Source organism: Aquarana catesbeiana, linkage group LG10 (assembly GCF_042186555.1).
Source record: "Aquarana catesbeiana isolate 2022-GZ linkage group LG10, ASM4218655v1, whole genome shotgun sequence".
Classification (NCBI taxonomy): domain Eukaryota; kingdom Metazoa; phylum Chordata; class Amphibia; order Anura; family Ranidae; genus Aquarana; species Aquarana catesbeiana.
In genome coordinates this window covers 99,054,208-99,066,164 of record NC_133333.1, presented here as the reverse complement: position 1 = coordinate 99,066,164, position 11,957 = coordinate 99,054,208, and positions in this window count along the sequence as shown.

Here is an 11,957-nt window from a genome sequence, read left to right as displayed (position 1 = left end):
GAATGAAAGCTCCCCACCCCTTGACGATCCCCATGAAGTCAGCTATTAAAGCATGGCGGGAGGCCAGAGTTATCTATGCCAAACCGAACTGCATCTCTCCACACACCCCACTGTGGGGTAAATCTACACTCCTCCATCTCTGCAATATACTAGACCCCTCACAGTGCACCAAACAGGGGTCACCACCCTCAAACATATAATGGTAAACGGGATGATCATGCCCTTCCGGGAAATGAAACGGCAGTGCTCCCTACCCAACTCCTTTGAGTTTAAATAAAGGCAATTGAGACATGCAATCACTAACTCTGGAACCAGACTCAGTTGAATGACTGCTAACTTCGAGTGTGATAGGAAAACCCCTCTCTACTCTGCATCTATACCTGACGGTAGCCCATGACGTAAAACCCACCCACTCAATGGACAAATGGAAGGAGGACATCCCAGCTTTGGGGGAGGATGTATGGGAAGACTGCATTTCACCTACATCCCCTCTATGATAGCAGCCAAAGACAGGTTCATTCAGCTCAAATTCATACATAGGGCCTACTTCACCCCATAGAGTGGTCAGAATATACCCACATCTGGACCCGAACTGCCCCAGATGCGAGACTGAGGAAGGCACATTCTGGCATATGGTTTGGGCCTGCCCCAGGCTCAGAGCATATTGGGAAGGGGTAGCGGAGACGCTAAGCGACATGGGGGGAACTAGGGTACCATTGGAACCCATGGTACTCCTGCTGAGCTACTTAGGCGAGGTGGAGGGGGACAGATACATTAAGCTCTGCATTATGTTCTCGCTGTTTTATGCCAGGAGAGAGATAATGCTACATTGGAAGTCGGCCGAACCTCCCACCCTCACATCCTGGCAAAGGGCGGTGGATTCAGTGTTACCCTTGTATAAACTCACCTACGAGAGTAGGCAGTGCCCGGCTAAATTCGACAAGGTGTGGTCGGCGTGGGTGGATGAGGGGCCGGAGAGGAGGGGGACCAGGTAATGGATTCCCCCCCTTCCATATTGCGGGTCACCCTTCCCCTCTCTTGCACCGGCAACCATCCGACCATACTAATTAGAGACTAATTTTAACGAACTTATGTATCTGTCACCTTTCCCCCCTACGGGGGGGGAGCGGTTGAGCACCCTACTGGAATTGAGGGCGGGACTTAAACGGGAATATGCTTGGGACTTCACCAGTTAAGAAATGGTAGGAATGAAGGTATCGTGGATTTGTAAGATGCTAATATCTGAAATGGATATCTCGGACTGACACTGTAACTACGAAATACTTGAATGTCGGATGCTGAATATATTGTAATGCAGATTTGTTAATAAAAACTTTTCTGAGAAAAAAAATCTGTCCACGATCATCTGTCACATCTGTACGTGATCATCGGGCACATCTGTGTGTGATCATCTGGCACATCTGTGTGTGATCATCTGGTGCACATCTGTCCGTGATCATCTGTGCACATCTGAGATCATCTGTGCACTTCTGTCTGTGATCATCTGGTGCACATCTGTCTATGATCATCTGGCATATCTGTCTGTGATCATCTGGCACAACTGTTCATGATTATCTGCTCACATCTATCCATGATCATCAGGCAAATCGGTCTACGATTATCTGACACATCTGTACGTGATCATCTGCAACATCTAATTCCAGTGTCCTGGTGCTCCAGGGCCTTCAAAATGTGATAGGTACTCAGGAAATGAAATGTGTAATATATGCCTTTAGAACGCCTGACGGTGCTACTTGGCTGATGGGCCTCTTTATGTAGCCAGGCTGTGTTAAAATCTCTTACATGTGGCATCCCCATACTCAGGAGGAGTAGCAGAATGTATTTTGGGGTGCAATTTTTGCTATGTACATGCTATGTGTTAGAAATACACTATAAATTGGCAACTTTGTGTAAAAAAAAAAAAAAAAAAACAGTTTTCAATTTCTTTCCACATTTTCCAAAAACTTGACATGACATGTTCAAAAGACTCATTCTGCCTCCTAGAATATACATTGGGGTGTTTGCTTTCCAAAATGGGGTCATTTTGTGGGTGTTTCTTTTGTCCTGGTGCTCCAGGGCCTTCAAAAATGTGATAGGTAGTCAGGAAACTAAATGGGTAATTTATGCTCCTAGAATGCCTGATGGTGCTCCCTGCATGTTGGGCCTCTCTATGTAGCCTGACTGTTAAAGAGTAATACACGTGTGGTATCGCCATAATCAGGAGGAGTAACATAATGTATTTTGGGGTGTAATTGCAAGTTTATCTATGCCATGTGTGAGAAATAACTTAATATGACAATTTTGTGGGCAAAAAAAAAATTTCTTTATTTACCAAACTAGTGTGGGCAAAAAATTGTAACTTCAAAAAACTCACTATGCCTCTTACTAAATACCTTGGACTGTCATCTTTACAAAAAGGGGTCATTTGGGGGATATGTGTACTGTCCTGACATTTTAGGGCCTCAAGTAATGAGCTAGGCGGTCAGTACATCAGGATTGATCAATTTTCAATGATACATAGCATAGCTTGTAGACTATAACTTTCACACAAACCTATTATCATACAGGATTTTTTTTACCAAAGACATGTAGAAGAATACATTTAAATCCTTTAAAAAAAATAGAAATTGTTAGTTTTTCAAAATGTTTGCTCTTTTTTTCATAAATAAAAAACCCAGTGGTGAATAAATACCACCAAAAGAAAGCTCTATTTGTGTGAACAAAATGATAAAAATGTCATTTGGGTACAGTGTAGCATGACTGAGTAATTGTCATTGAAAGTGCGAGAGCACTGAAAGTTGAAAATTGGTCTGGGAAGGAAGGGGGTGAAAGTGCCCAGTATTGAGGTGACTAATATCACTCTAGGATTAACAATCCAAATTTCAAAAAGGACACTGTCATGAGAGATTTTTGGAAGTTGCTAGTACTGAACTCTCTTTTGACATTGCTAGTTCTCTGGTGGTCATTCCGAAGTTTTCACTTCTAAGCTCTCTGAGTTGCGGACCTGGAACATGTATATACTGTAAATAAGTAGTTCTGACACTTTTTTGCAATTTTAGAGCATGCTTGCTCTGGAACTAACACATACTAAAATCAGACACAGCTACAAAAGTAGCATTTTCATTAGGAAGTCTGCAATGGCAGCGCCCAAACCTCTCTCATAACGGAGTCCCTTTAAGGCAATTGTAATTTGTAAAGATAAATGTATATGCATTGTTCATCAGAAGCATACTATACCAGTGAATGAGTATGCTTAGATTGCACATTGATCATCTATTGCAACATATACCTGAATCAAGTAAGTTCAGCTTTAAAATTACATGTAAATAAAAACTGAACTTACAGCTAGGAATGAAAAAAAGCAGAACTGATTAAAGACACTTCATTTTATTTTTATGGAAATTTCAAACAAACGTCTACACTGTAGCTAGAGTTGGCTGCGATGCTCTTACTCACACATCAGGCTGTCTACCTCACCCACGCTTTCTGCAATTTCACTATTACCGGGTCCTTAAAAAGGCCCTTTGTGAAATCCTTCTGTGCAACTATTATCATAAAGTTATGGCCTGAGGGTGAATGTGTTCTTTGTGAGATTGTGTGCTTTCAAGTGGCCATTGTTACCTGAAGATGAGTGGTTCCAGGCGAGGCACAGGGAGCAACGTATAATCTTTGTGCAAATGACCAGTAAATTGAGACCAACCCTAATTACAGAGCATCATGCAGGGGGGCACGCAAGATAGCATTTGACAAGACTCATTTGACCTGTGTGCAACAAACAGACATTTCCATGCATTGCACCATGTTTAACAGTTTATGGTTTTCAAATGAATAGCTATGCCCCTCCTATTTAAATAACCCATTTGTAAAAAAAACTAAACAAAAACCTCACAAGTGTCTTGTCATTCTGGTCTCCTAGGAAATGTGGATAAAAATAATGGAAAATAAATACATGGCAAGTTAACCGCAAGGAGGTGGACTTCACGTGTAGTTGAATGCTACAGATCTTTAGAAGTTACAGTGGCTGTGCCTGAATGAGTATAAGAAGATGATTACCTATATGAGAAAAGTGTGTCTTACATGCACATTAACTGTGTGCATGTAAAGAGTATAGCTGATGCACATTTTTAGGTTGAAATGAATTCCCATTACATGTCAGTCAAATATACTTCTCTGCAGAGGAACAAGGATAGATAAAAAAGGGAAGCCAGAATTCAGAATAAAAACAAGATTTAACCAGGGCAGATCTGGACATTTGATAACCCCTCCATTTGCCTCTACACACAATTAAATATCAAAAGCTGCAGAGATGAACATTTCCTGCAGTATGTAGCCATAGTAGTGTACTGACTACATTGGTAGTGTTTACAATATCTGCCCTTATCATAAAATACACAAGTGTCCTGTTGAGCTTGGTAGGCAATTTGCTGCCATTCAGCAGTGCACAGGTTTGTTACATTGGCCAACCATGTTGAGGAAAATAAAATTACCAGAGCTCCCAACTGTCCTTCAATTGAAAGGACTATCCCTCTTTTGGAACCAAATTCCTGACCTTTCCTCCTCATTTGTCCCTTTTTTGGTCTGAAGTACAGGCATTTATAAATAATGCACTTTAAAAAAACCTTTTATCTAACCACTATAGAATTACGTTTGATATTCTGAAAAGCCATTATAAGGAAAAAGTAGTGACTAAAAAAGCAAATTCTTAAATTTTTCATAGCCTGTATAGGTTGAGGACATTGCAAGGCTGTTTCCTTTCCCTTTGTACTTTCTGTTAAAAAAAGGCATCCTTTTTTTTTCATCTCAGAAAGTTGATATGAATGACACTATTACCTCTTTAGAAGACATGCAGAAGTTTTATGAATCAGGAAAGTCCAGATAATCAATGCAAAAGTACAAAGCATAAAAACTCCCCCTACCCGTTCATCTAAACTTTTGCTGTCTTGTACAGCAACAGCCACTTCAAATTTGACATACAGGTGCATCTCATAAAATTAGAATATCATCAAAAAGTTAATGTATTTAAGTAATTCAATTCAAAAAGTAAACTCATATTTTTTATAGATGTGTTACACACAGAGTGATATATTTCAAGCATTTCTTTCTTTTAATTTTGATGATCATGGTTTACAGCTAGTGAAAACCCAACATTCAGTATCTCAGAAAATTATAATATTACATGAGACCAACAAAAAAAAGGATTTTTGATACAGAAATGTTGGCTTACTGAAAAGTATGCCCATGTACAGTATAGTATGCACTCAATACTTGGTTGGAGCTCCTTTTGCATGAATTACTGCATCAATGCAGCGTGGCATGGCAGCACTGCCGAGGTGTTATGGAAGCCCAGGTTGCTTTGATAGCAGCCTTCAGCTCATCTGCATTGTTGGGTCTGGTGTCTCTCATCTTCCTCTTGACAATACCCAACAGAGTCTCTATGGGGTTTAGGTCAGGCGAGTTTGCTGGCCAATCAAGCACAGTGATACTATGATCATTAAACCAGGTATTGGTATTTTTGCCAGTGTGGGCAGGTGCCAAGTCCTGTTGGAAAATGAAATTAGCATCTCCATAAAGCTAGTCAGGAGAGGCAAGCATGAAATGCTCTGGAATTTCCTGGTAGAGGATCAACACCAGCAGATGACTTGGCTCCCGAAATATTCACGGACTGTGGAAAATGTAGCATTTAATTTGGAGATCAAGCTCCCAGAGTCTGGAGGAAGCGTGGAGAGGGACAGAATCCATGTTGCATGCGGTCCAGTGGGAAATTTCCACAGTCAGTGATGATTTAGGGAGCCATGTCATCTGCTGATGTTGGTCCACTGTGTTTTATAAAGTCCAAAGTCAGCACAGCCCTCTACCAGGAAATTCTAGATCACTTCAGCCCTCTGCTGACCAGCTTTATGGAGATGCTGATTTAATTTTCCAGCAGGACTTGGCACCTGCCCACACTGCCAAAAATACCAATACCTGGGTTAATAATTATGGTATCACTATGCTTATTGGCCAGCAAATTCGCCTGATCTAAACCCCATAGAGAATCTGCAAGGTATTGTCAAGAAGAAGAGGAGAGACACGAGACCTAACAATGCAGACGAGCTGAAGGCCACTATCAAAGAAACCTGGGCTTCCATAACACCTCAGCAGTGCCACAGGCTGATTGTCTCTATGCCACACAGCATTGATGCAGTAATTTATGCAAAAGAAGTCCCGACCAAGTATTGAGTGCATACTATACTGTACATGGACATACTTTTCAGTAAGCCAACATTTCAGTATTAAAAATCGTTTTTTTATTAGTCTTATGCAATATTCAAATTTTCTGAAATACTGAATTTTGGGTTTTCACTAGCTATAAGCCATAATCTTCAAAATTAAAAGAAAGAAATACTTGAAATATATCACTCTGTGTGTGATGAATCAATATAATATACGAGTTCACAATTTTAATTGAATTACTGAAATAAATTAACTCTTTGATGATATTCTAATTTTATGAGATGCACCTGTACTTCTGGGTGTTTTGAATGCCTAGACCCTATCTGTGATTTGCAGCCCTTCCGCCACCAGCCCGTAAATTACTAAGTCCTGTGAGTCAGGTTTCTGACACTCCCAGAACCATGGAATGTAAATATATTTGGAGCAGCCATAGCTCTTGGACAAATACAAGAATGCAGGGCTAATAAGTATAGACAATGTTTTTTTCACGTTGGGATGTTTGACTTTTTTTTATCTCAGTTTTATAGTCATTTTAAGATATAAAATGGCAAAGCTATTTCTTAGTATGGAGGCAAACAGCCTATTTGAGGTCTCTCAAAAGAGCATAACGTTCCTGTTTAACTACTTTAATACAGGGTACTTTCACCCCCTTCCTGCTCAGGCCATTTTTCAGCGCTGTCACACTTTGAATGACAATTGCGCGGTCATGCTACACTGTACCCAAATTACTTTTTTATCATTTTCTTCACACAAATAGAGCTTTCTTTTGGTGGTATTTAATCACTGCTGAGTTTTTATTTTTTACTAAAAAAGAAAAAAAAAAAGACCGAAAATTAAAAAAAAAAGTTTTTCTTAGTTTCTGTCAGTAAATTTTGTAAATAAGTAATTTTGCGCCTTCCCTGATGTGCACTGATGAGGCTGCACTGATGAGGTGGCACTAATATGTCGCACTGATGGGCACTGATAGGTGGCATTGGTGGGCACTGACGGGCATTGATGGGCAGCACTGAAAGGCAGCGCTGGCTGGCATCACTAATGGGCATTGATTGGTGTCACTGATGGGCACTGATTGGTGTCACTGATGGGTACTGCTGGGGCTTTACTGTAATGAGGGCACTGATTATCAGTGCCCTGATTACCTGTCCTGGTCTCCCCTGCGAGGAGACATGGCTGGGCATCTCTCCTCGCCACACAGTTTGTCAGTGTGAGGCAAGGAGACCCGGAAAACAGCACTTCAGCATTTACATGTGACTAGAAAAGGGATAAAGAAAAGAGGGTGCACCAACCTTGTGTATTATCCTTTGATAAGTTTATTAAAAGAATGAATTAAAAACTACTCAGAAGCATGTGAAAGAAAACCGCAATGTGAAAGCCTTTTACTGGTGGCAATTGGTCTGATAACAGGTGATAAAGGAGAGGACATGAGGACCACTGCTGGCTGATGCATTTTGAAGGGATACATTCTTCCTCAGAGCCTCTTTTCTTTATCCCTTTTCTGACTGCTAGGATACCCCTATCCTGGAGGGCAGCAAGGCCTGATACATTATCCATCCTTAACTATAGATCACCTGATTAACACACTTGTGTGCAAGAGTATGATTGGACATAGCCGATCACATGGATAAAGAGCCGTGTCATCACCTCTTTACAGAGATAAGGGTCGCGCCGTGTCCTAGGAACACACAGGCGCATGAGAGCGGCCGTTCTGGGGCTCCGTCATATGATGTCATCCCAGAACGAGAGTCGCATCACTCCTCCGTCATTTGACGGTGGGCAGATGGCAAGTGGTTAAGGTGTTATCGAAAAGTAGGGTTCAGTTCAAGGATCAGAGTTTATACCACATAGTAGAACAATAGACAATCATGTAACTAAAATTAACATGTTAAAAGCAATTAATAAAAAACCAACTACCACACATTTAACCACTTGCCGACCTCCTCATGTAGTAGTAGGGTGGCAGAGCAGCTCTGGATCAGGTATCCAGTACATGATCAAGCACTTTCAGGTAGGAGGCACTCGCGTGAGCCGATCAGTGGGGGTGCCAGCAATGATTGACCGCCGGCACCCGCTGATCAGCGTGTAGTAAGACAGGGTAGAGATCTGTCAATGTAAACAATACAGACCTCTGTCCTGTCAGCGGGGATGTGTCAGTTTTTTGTTTCCATGCAAATCAGGGAGTAAAAACCAGCACATCCCTTAAAGCGGATCTTCACTGCATCTGAGCACCACAAATCAAAAATGCTATTTAATTCATTTTTAAGATTTAAAGGAAACTCCCCCATCCATCTATCCATCCATGTGTCTATGCTTTATTTTGTTGAAAAATCACTTTGTAAAACAACCCCCCACCTGCATTTCTGGCCGTGGCCATCTTGAGTAATGGCAAATGATTTATGTAGCATTTACTTCCTGGAATCCATCTGCTGCTCAAGCATGCATGCAGGAAGGTGTGCTTAGCTGAGAAAACCCCTCCCCCCTCCTGAAAACTTTTGGGATGTATGACATCATTTGCCTAGGCAAAAAAAAGACAGTAACTGAAGAAATGTCAAAAAAAGATTAAAATAAATAAATATGATATACTTTTCTATCTATTTACTAATGCTATCAGCATGAGGATTAAAAATAATCAATGTTGATTGGGAAACACTGGTTTGGCGCACATTTAACCCTTTGACTCCCCCAGATGTTTAACCCCTTCCCAGCCAGTGCCATTAGTACAGTGACCATGCATATTTTTAGCGCTGATCACTGTATTAATATCACTAGTGTCAAAACTGTCAGGTAGTTTCAGATTGCCTGCCATACTATCGCAGGCCATATGATAAGTAGCTGATCGCCACCATTACTAGTATAAAAAAATTAATAAATAAAAACTTCAGTGTATATATATATATATATATATATATATATATATATACACATACCATAGTTTGTAGACGCTATAACTTTCACGAAAACCAATCATTATATGCTTATTGGGATTTTTTACCAAAAAATGTATAGCAAAAACACATATTGGCCTAACTTTATGAAGAAATTCAAGTTTTTTAATTTTTTTTTATTGGATACGTTTTATAGCAGAAAGTAAAAAATATTTTTCCAAAAATGTTGGTCTTTTTTTGTTTATTATGCAAAAAATTCAAAACTCAGTGTTGATCAAAACCCACTAGGGCTGGGTTCACACTAGTGCAAATTGGATGAGAGTTTCCTTATGGAGCCGGTTCACATATCTCTGGGGCAGCTGTGGAGTGGTTTGCACAGGAGTCCTGTGCATCTGCTGGTCTGTTTCAGGGCTGAATTCAGGCAAAAATTTGGCCCTAATTCGTCCCTGAAACGGAGAACAGGGACGCATCGAACCCCCTGCTGCAAGTTGCATTCCGGCATCTGTGTGAACCCAGCCTAAAGGAAAGCTCTATGTGTATATGTAGCGAGTGTCTCACTCTATAACCCGCAAATCTCACCAAGCTGGTTGGAACAATATACACAGGTTTTCCAGCTTGAGTTAAGGAGAGCTGCCTGCTAGCAGCTGTAAGGGGGATTTTTCACCCCCCTCCTTCTTCCTGTTTTCACTGACTGCGTTAATGTAATATGAGCTGACACATGCATAGCTGTGCATTCAGTGGCCTCTGTTGTGCCCCTATTGGCCCGGAAAAGGAAAATCAATTGAGGGCACAGTTACAACAAGAGAAGAGATTGTACTAAACTGCAGGGAGAACTGCAATGGATTCTGAGACATGCAGTTCCCAGAACAGCCCCATAGACTGGTATACAGGGAGAAATACAAATCCCAAGAGGCTTTGCTGACAGGAAAGTAAAAGACTCCATTTTGTGTCCTGAGGTAAAGTTCAGTCAGCCTTTAAGGAGTGAAGAGACCAGATCTGAAGGAGAGGTGCTGTCTCTCAGATGATCTCTCTGAGTGAATCCAGCCTCCGCTGCCAGTTGGGATGTCCAACCTGAGAGAGGGATCCCAGGTGAATATTGAGGTGCATCTCCACCAGGGGGCTGAGACTGTTATTGGGTTTGAGAGGCAGAGTAACGGACTGAACTAACTCACCGGGATAATTCCGTCTGGGATAATTCCACTACTCTGCAATCAACTCCTCAAGTCAATATCCCTGCAAGCACCAGGATGGACCCTGCTGCTGCGATCCAGTGGTGTGAGGAAGAAGGTGCCCGCACAGAGTCGAGCAGTAAAGACACTGTTCCCAGAAAAGAAGGTGTGGATGACTTTGACAGTTGGATTGACAAAGCTATCCAAGCGGTGGAAGAGTGAGAAGTGGCCGATGTAGTGAAAAGGCAGAGAGTGGTTGAAAGTCTGCGGCCTCCAGCTCTGGATGTGATTAGGAACTTAAAATGGGATAAACCCAGTTGCACTACTACTGAGTGTATGGGAGCACTCCGTGAGGTCTATAAAAGAACTGAAGATGGTGCAGAATTGATCTATCTTTTTGGCCATACTTACTAAATGGAGGGTGGGAAGCTATCAGCCTATGTTGTGTGGCTAGATTAGATTCTGCACCAAATCATAATAAAGGGTGGAGTCAAAGCCAAAGCTGCAATTAGAACTCTTATGCAACAGATGCAAAGGGGAGCCCAGCTGCTGGATCCTACCATGCTGCAACTTTGAGCCCGGGGTCTGAGTGACTCCCTCACCTAAACTAAACTAATAAAGGTCATTAGAGAAGAGGAGGCCCTGCAGGAAAACAAGAAGAGCCGAAGGTTGGAATCTGCTGTTGGAGTTAGGGTGGCCAGTATAGTCGACAGTGACTCGGAGACCCAGCACCTGAAGACTCAGATGTCCCAGTTAAGAGAGATGATGACTGGATCATCAAGCCAAGTCACCAAAGTAAATATGGCTGCTACCTCCAGGTTGTGCTCAGAAGCAGAGCAGCTGGACATCAAGTCTGAGATAGCTGCATTGAAGTTACAAATGGTACAGATAATGGACATGGTAAACATGTTGGCAGCGAAGTTCACCGAGTCATCTGATGGGGGTGTTGCGGGTCGGAATGTGCCCCCGGACTCGCCTGCTGCGCCTGCCCAGAGGCCGAGTCAAGACTTCTGTTTAAACTGTGGAGGTCTGGGTCATTACCAAAGAGTATTAGATAAGAATTACCCCCAAGTAGGATTTGTGGGACTTTAACAGCAACAACATAGTATAAAAACAATTTTATTAAGTAGAAAAATACACAAAACATGAACGTAATCATATATACATAACAAGAAAGTCACATATAACAATAAAAAGCTAAAAAGCTGTGCTGATATGCAAGAGACGAAGATACTTGTATGGTCTTCCACGAGGGCCTTACGTATTTCGGGACTGAACAGACTGTCCCTTCATCAGGGGCAACTCGTGGGACAAAATCCTACTGTATAGTAGAATACAGATTAGGAAAAAACATAAGTACATAATTGTATACAAAATGACATTTGTTTAGTATTGCATAAATAACATCAAGTCCTGTAATCACAACCAAGAGAAACAGCCTACCCAAGCATATCAGTGTTGGAATACTCATTGCCAGAATCAAGGCGGCGACTATGTCCAAAACCACCCACGGATCCAGAAAACGAAAGGAGCCGGGGTATGTGGCTGGCCCCGCTCTGTCCACACTGATCCACTCAAAGAGACACCAAACAACAGAGCCTGTCCGAGAGGATGCTGCACCTAAGCGCAGACCCAAATAGATGTCTAAGAAAAGTATACATATATATAAATTAATAAAGATATCTGTATCAGA